We start from the raw sequence: 7,924 nt of genomic DNA, 5'->3' as shown, positions 1-7,924 counted from the left end.
GGCTGATTTCCTTAGAATGGACAGGTTTGATCTTCTTGCAGTCCATGGGACTCTCAAGAGTCTCCTCCAGCACCATAATTCAAAAGCATCAATTCTTCGGCAATCAACCATCTTTATGGTCCAGCTCTCACTTCCATACATCACTACTGGGAAAACCATAGCTTTTACTATACGGACCTTTGTTGGCAAGGTGATGTCTCTGCTTTTTAAGATGCTGTCTAGGTTTGTCATTGCTTTTCTCCCAAGAAGCAGGTGTCTTTTAATTTCGTGATTGCTGTCACCATCTGCAGTGATCATGGAGCCCAAGAAAGAAAAATCTCCCACTGCCTCCATTTCTTCCCCTTCTATTTGCCAGGAGGTGATGGGCCCAATGGCCATGATCTTCGTTCAGACCATATTTTGCGTTCTCCTCTTTCACCCTCATTAAAGGGTTCTTTAATTCCTCCTCACTTTCTGCCATCAAGATTTGTGTCATCTGCATATCTGAAGTTGTTGATATTTCTTTTGGCAATCTTATTTCCGGCTTGACATTCATCCAGTCCAGCCTTTCGCATGATGAATTCTGCATATAAGTTAAATAAGCAAGGAGACAATATACAGCCTTGCCGTACTCCTTTCCCAATTTTGAACCAATCCATATCCATATCCAGTTCTAACTGTAGCTTCTTGTCCCATATAGAGATTTCTCAGGCGACAGATGGGGTGATCAGGCACTCCCATTTCTTTAAGAACTTGCCATAGGTTGCTGTGGTCGACACAGTCGAAGGCTTTTGTGTAGTCAATGAAGCAGAAGTAGATGTTTTTCTGGAACTCTCTAGCTTTCTCCATAATTCAGCGCATGCTTGCAATTTGGTCTCTGGTTCCTCTGCCCCTTCAAAACCCAGCTTGATTGCAACAAAGGCTATCTTGTTTTAACTGATTGTGTATAAGCCACTGTGGGGGCTTTTTTGGATGAAGAGAGGGGTATAAGAGCTCTAACAACCACCACCACCACATAATGGTCAGTTGTCAACACTGGAAAATGGCCAAACTTTGTTAACTCTTACAGAGGCTTATGCAATAACTGTTGACTCAGGTTTCACACCTGTTTATGTCCATTTGTGCCAGCAGAACATTTTTATTTAGTTCTTTCTGTCTTTGCTATCCTATGGTTGCTGTTCTCTTGTACTGGTTTGGATTATCATTGCCTTTTCTTCCCAGAAAGGCACAAGGTGGTACTTTGAAAGCCTTTATTGGACACAGACGACCAAGTGTCAGGTTCTAGCGTCCATTTTATCAGAAGTGTGTGGTGCTCTAGTCCATAAAAGCACATCTCCTCCAACTTTTCTCAGATGAAAATAGGAATGTCCTATTCAATAATAGCAATAGCAATAGCAATAGCAATAGCAATAGCAATAACAATAAAACCCCACCCATCTGACTGGGTTGCCCCAGCTACTCTGGGCAGCTTCCAACATATATAAAAACATAACGAAACATTAAACATTGAAAAACTTTCCTACACAGGACTGCCTTCAGATGTCTTCTAAAGGTTGTACAGTTACTTATTTCCTTGGCTCAAGGGTCGCATAACTCCATACCCTCCAGTATTTATCTGGTTAAAATAGGGACATCCTAAGGAAAAAGTGGGACATTCTGGGATCAAATCAGAAACCTGGACAGCTTCTGCAAATCATGGATTGTCCCTGGGATATAAGGACACTTGGAGGGTCTGGAAGCATCTGTCATAAATTTCAAGGTGTTACAAGACTCTTTGTTGTTTTGCTATAACAGAGTAACAGAGACGCCTCTGGTTGTTGTTTATCAGAGAAAATTCTATTAGCAGAAGACACCTTTCACCTTCCCAGGTTTGAACCTAAAATTCATAATCATTTTAGTTTTAAAGTGGCCACTTTAAGAGAGAATTTATATGTGACACAAAGACCCCTGACTGCTTTTGCAATTTACAACATTTCTTTTCTACAGCGTTCTTAACCTTTAATTAGGATAACTTATTAAAACTAACTGTATTAAATCATATTACCTTTAATAAGCTTACATTATTTTTACAGTATTTCCCTCCATATTTCTTGCCACTTCTACAGCTAACCTAGACTAGTTCTGGTTTTGGTACAAAGAAACTTCTGTGAGTGGATGTCTTTAGGCAAGACTAAGGAGATCAATCAATAGAATCTCTTGAATTTATTTTAAATGGTAATGGCATCTGCGTGGGGGAGTGGAGGATTAAATTTTTACTGTAGGAAATAGGTTTGTCCTCCCCTCTTTGTGCTATTTCCCTGCGAAAGAAAATATACCTGAACTCTGATGATGATGATTCAAATTTATAGATTGTTTTACAGCATAAACCCATTAAAATATCAAGAAAAAAACAGAAAAAAACATAAGCTCTAAAATAAAATAAACTCAACAAACTCTAAAAACAATAAAACCATCTTTACAAATTCTAAAAACCGAAACAAAAAAATTATGCAGATATAAAACTGATATTCCATAAATAGCTGGGTTACATCTCAGAGTAAGCCTTCCCAAACAGAAGTGTCTTCAAAAGCACTTAAACATTGTAATTCTAGTGCCTGTCTGATTTTGGCTGTTAACTGATTGCAGGGGGCTGGAGCTGTAACACTAAAAGCCTGGTTTCTAGAATAGGCTATTTTCACCTCTGGGACATATGGTACTCTCAGCAATGCTCCATCTGAAGAGCACATTTTCTAGAAAGGGATATATTGTTTGAGGCATTTTGTGGTTTTTATTCTGTCGTAATTTTATTCTGCACTTATTTTGGAGGCACCCTCTGATAAATGGGCCATGCTTCTTGAATATGAAATAAAATATGGTACGTGTACATTCCCCTACACAAGACAAATAGGTGGCCTGGGTAGGATTTTAACTGGGGCAGAAATGGCAACGTAGGAGGGGAGAGGGCTAAATTCTTCACTCCCTCTCTTGCCTAATCCAGTTCTCTCCTGATGCCCAATGCAGCTGCTATAAAATGCATTTTTTAAAAAATAAAAATCGACAACAGCCGTGAGAGATCTTGATCATAGATCTGCCAGTGTGTCATATCTAGTTGTGCCGTAAGCAACCCATTTAATCTCATCTGTGAGACTTCTGCTGCCACTTCCTGGAAGCTGTTCCTTTTTTCAGCCAGCCCAGCAATTTTACAAGTTGTGTTTTTTTTAACATAGGCAGATAAAGCAGGGAGAAGAAAGGAAACAGATCTTAAGCTGACGTGCAGGTAGCATATATTTCATCTTCCTCCTTCCAACCATTGAATCCACCACTTAATTCATCGGTCAGTGAAAGTGCCAAGAAAACCCACTAAATCATTGGACACATGGGAGTTATCCACCGACGGGCTATTTTTAGTCACACCTCTTCACACCGAAAGGCGCTGCTCTCTTTTAATTCTAACTATGGTTCTGTTCTTCAGTTTGGAAAGGCATGTTTAGACAAGTCTGCGTGAATGACTATACGAAATTTCAACAGGGGTAGCTTTTCTTGCAAGCTGAATCTTCTGCTAAAATTCCATCTTCCACATAACTATTGAAAGTGCAGGGGCCCTGTCCTCTTTTATAGCTGGCCACATGAATGTCCACTTTCTAGCTAGCCCAGTCCTGTTTTTCTTCTCCATTCGGAAGAGGTGCAGAATATTTTAAGCCCAAAGGCCACATTCCTTTGTGGCAAAACCTTCCAGGGGCCACATGGCAGTGGTGGAGGGAGTCAGAGACAACAGTAGGCGGAACAATGGATGTAATCTTCTACCTTTATACAGTATAAATCCAATGCTTATATACTCACCTTTCTCCATCCAGGAGAGGAAGAGAAGAAGAGGAGGAGGAGGAGGAGGAGTTTGGATTTGATATCCCACTTTATCACTACCCAAGAGAGTCTCAAAGCGGCTAACGTTCTCCTTTCCCTTCCTCCCCCCCCCAACAAACACTCTGTAAGGTGAGTGAGGCTGAGAGACTTCAAAGAAGTGTGACTAGCCCAAGCCCAGCAGCTGTAAGTGGAGGAGCGGGGAAGCAAACCCGGTTCACCAGATTACGAGTCTACCGCTCTTAACCACTACACCACACTGACGCCATCGTAGTTCTATAATACATTCCAGCAGTGGTGGACCTATCTTTTGGGGGCCCTGAAGCTTGAACTGTTACGGAGGCCCCTTCACAAACCACAACAAGGTCTGCATCACCCCTGTGACCTTCTTCAAGGATCACAATATCCCAAGGACCGCCTCTCCCCATATAAACCATCCTGAGAATGGGCCTTTTATGTAGTGGCTCCCTGTTTGTGGAATGCTGTCCTCAGGGAGGTTCGCCTGCTGCCTTCATTATATATTTTTTGGCAGCAGGCAAAAATGCTCTTCTTCAGTCAGGCCTTTGGCTGATTAAGAGTCTACAGCCTTTCAAATGTGTTTGTGGGTGTTATTGTTTTGTTTTTGTTTTAATTATTTACTTGTGTTTTTACCTTGTATTTTATTCTGTGAGCTGCCCTGAGATCTTGCGATGAAAGGCAGTATATTATTATTATTATTATTATTATTATTATTATTATTATTAACAACAACAACAACAACAATGGCCAGTGCAATTTTCTAGAAAAATAGGTGCCGGAGCTCACCATGAACATTCCCCTTGTTCTCTTAGAATGGCAATGGTGGCCACTTGGGAGGTGCCAGAGCTGAACTCCGGTGACCTCTGACTGAAGGTAGTCCTGTTACCTTCAGTGTTGGAGAAAGAATACCTGTCATGAAGCCTGCTCCCCCTAACATGAAGCCTGCAGCCCCCTAAATCATGACTACGCCCATGCCTAAATGGGAGGGTGCTCATGTCTTACTTGTGAGGTTCCCATCGACATCTGGCTCGCCACTGTGAGAACAGAATGCAGTCTAGATAGGCCTTTCATCTAATCCAGCAGAGTTCTTCTCTGTAACAGTTCCATATCATGGGTAAAGATTTCCACTCCATACCAGATTATATCACGACCTTTCATCATCTTCCACAAGCAGATGGAAGCGAAAGCTGGCGCACACAGTAAATTTCCTACACCTCAGGGATGGCGAACCTGCGGCCCTCTAGATGTTGCTGGATTCCAGTTCTCATCAGCCTCAACCAGCATGGCCAGTGGCCAGAGATGCTGGGAGCTGTGGTCCGACAACATCTGCGGGGCTACAGGTTTCACATCCCTGCTATACATGCACATTGGCAGAGCCCACTTCCTCAGCATAAGTCCAGGAGAGCTCATTGTAGCATTCGTACGGAGCCCCCGGTCGTCTCATGGACTATTGACCCGTACACCACTAATCCACTGCCACCAACCAGGTCCTCCCTGGTAAAATCACTTCAGTCTCAGTCAGGTTCTCAATTGATAAAGAAGAGTGTATTTTATTTCAGACACAAACAAACTTTTACGGCATTCCAAACATTGTTGCTCTTTACTTTCTTAGTCTTATTTTCCTCTCTCTATCTCTTCTACCTCCCCACACTCAAGAACCCACTGCCCTAACTGTCTCTCTATTACCAACTGTGAAATATACTCAGAGTCGCACAGTGATTTCATGCTCTTTATTCAGCTCATAGTGGTGAGGAGGAATGAAAGTCCCCTCAAAGTATCTGCTTTATATACATTATTTACACAGTGGGCTGCACGTGATTGGTTAATTCCGGACTTCTCCTGTAGGCCAATCAGGTTGTGGATTCACTACTATCTGGAGCAGGATTGGGTGGCCCCTGCCGACCAATCATACTGCTGCATTGTTCTAGGACCAATCAGACTGCTGCAGTTTGGATCCTATTCAACTCAGTACATAACAAACTGCCTGCCAACTGCTTCTCCAACTGCCTTTCCCAACCAGCCAACCCACTAAAACCAACCAACAACCAACCACCCAACTCCCAACGAACTCCTCCTTTGCCCCTCCCAGAGCTGGTTTTATAGTCCCACTGACTGCACCCCCCCTGGGTCCTGACTGGGCAACCTGTTTAACTATTTCACCTCCAGCACTCTCTCTTATGTTAACGTCACACTCGTGAGGATTTGTGTGACGTGGCCCATAAACAGATACAGTAGCCAACAATTTCATAACTTTTAGCAAAATGTTTTTTTAAAAAAATTTGAGTGCCATGGTTATACATGAATCTATAGCATTGATTATTAAAAGTGAAATGTGGGTACAATTGTACATTCCTATGCTCTATTGAAGTCTTTCAGCTGGATATATAAGTTCACATTGGTGACAGCATACAAAATCCTGTCCTACTCCCATTACCTGGGAAGACAAGCGAACTAATGCCAGTGTACTGGAAGAAGCAAAGATCACCAGTGTCAATGCAATGATTCTTCAACATCAACTTTGTTCGACTGGTCATGTTGTCCGGATGCCTGATTATTGTCTTCCAAAGCAACTACTCTACTCCAAACTTAAAAATGGAAAGCGTAATGCTGGTGGTCAACAAAAGAGGTTTAAAGACTCTCTCAAGGCAAATCTAAAAAAAAATGTAGCTTAAACACTCACAACTGGGAAACACTGGCCTGCGAGTGCTCCAGTTGGAGAACAGCCTTTACCAAAGGTGCCATGGGTTTCGAAGATGCTCGAAATCATGACAAAAGGGAGAAATGCGCTAAGAGGAAGGCACGCTTGGCAAACCCTCACCACAATCAGCTCCCGTCTGGATACCTATGTCCCCACTGTGGAAGGAAGGGTGGATCCAGAATTGGTCTCCACAGTCACTTATGGTCTCACTGTTAAGACAGTGTTCATGGAAGACAATCTTACTCGGCTAAGAGTGATCACCAAAGAAGAAGAAGAAGAAGAAGAAGAAGAAGAAGAAGAAGAAGACTCCCATGTTCACTGTAACATTTTAATAGGACTAATAAAACTGCCTCCTATGCTCTCCTGTGCATACAGGGAACAGTTTTTAAGGGAGCTGTAAGTGGTATATCAACAGCATCATTAACTATAACACACACACATTCTTCTGGTGAAACAGGTTTTAAAATTAAAGTTCAGAGAAGGGAGTGAAGATGGTCACAGAAATGGAACACAAGCCTGATGAGGAAAGGTTGAAGGAGATGCATATGTTTAGTTTGCGGAAGAGAAGAACAGGCAGCCCTGTTCAGGGAAGTTTTTAATGTGTGATATTTTAGTGTATTTTTGGTTTCTATGGAAGCCGCTCAGAGTGGCTGGGGAAACCCAGCCAGATGGGCGGGGTACAAATAATAAATTATTATTATTATTATTATTATTATTATTATTATTATTATTATTAAGCTACATAAGGGTAGATTTTGACTTGAGGTGAAATGAAACTAATTTCCCAGAGTTGTGGTGGACTCTCCTTGACTGGAGGTCTTCAGAATGGCCATCTGTTGGGAATACTCTAGATCTGGATGTTCTGCAGCAAAGTAGCATAGATGAGATGGGCCTTGCTGGATCAATCCGAAGGCCTATCTAGGTCAGCATTCTGACAGTGGCCCTCTATCTGCATATGAGAAGCTCTTAAGCAGGACATAAGTGCAATAGTCCTTTCTGGCTCATGTTCCTCAACATTCACAGGTCTACTGTCTCAGACAAGGCTCCTTCCAGCATTATGATATTATGACAAAAACAACCCAGTGGTCACACTATGAGTAATGCTCCTTCATCAAAATCACCTTCACCATTCTTCCGAAATGATTATTATCCACATTCTAGCTATCATAGGACTAATGCTTCGGCCACAGAAAAGGGGGCAGAACTCAGTACTGGCAGCGCTGCATAGCCAGGGAAAATGTGCATTCAGGAATGAGTATTATATATCAAGTTTGGAGGCGGGAGGGACCGTAACACCTCCAAACTTTTAATAAAAAGCCTGTAATTCTGTAATATGTTTCCATCTCTAAAGTTTTATGAGTTTTCTACTCGAGGGAGTAATCAGAAAAAAAA

At 42.1% G+C, this 7,924-nt stretch overlaps 1 long non-coding RNA gene across 1 annotated transcript; it reads right to left on the bottom strand.

The window, feature by feature from the left end:
* Positions 1-5,357: 5,357 nt before the first annotated feature.
* On the bottom strand, positions 5,358-6,006 carry LOC307226033. The gene is made up of 2 exons (XR_013843275.1): positions 5,807-6,006; positions 5,358-5,509 (listed from the first exon to the last, which is right to left on the bottom strand). It is a non-coding gene; the product is annotated as an uncharacterized lncRNA (long non-coding RNA).
* Positions 6,007-7,924: the final 1,918 nt, after the last annotated feature.

The sequence above is a fragment of the Podarcis cretensis genome (assembly GCF_951804945.1).
Source record: "Podarcis cretensis genome assembly, chromosome: 10".
NCBI classification, from domain to species: Eukaryota; Metazoa; Chordata; class Lepidosauria; order Squamata; family Lacertidae; genus Podarcis; species Podarcis cretensis.
This window is presented reverse-complemented; position numbering and strand designations above follow the sequence as displayed.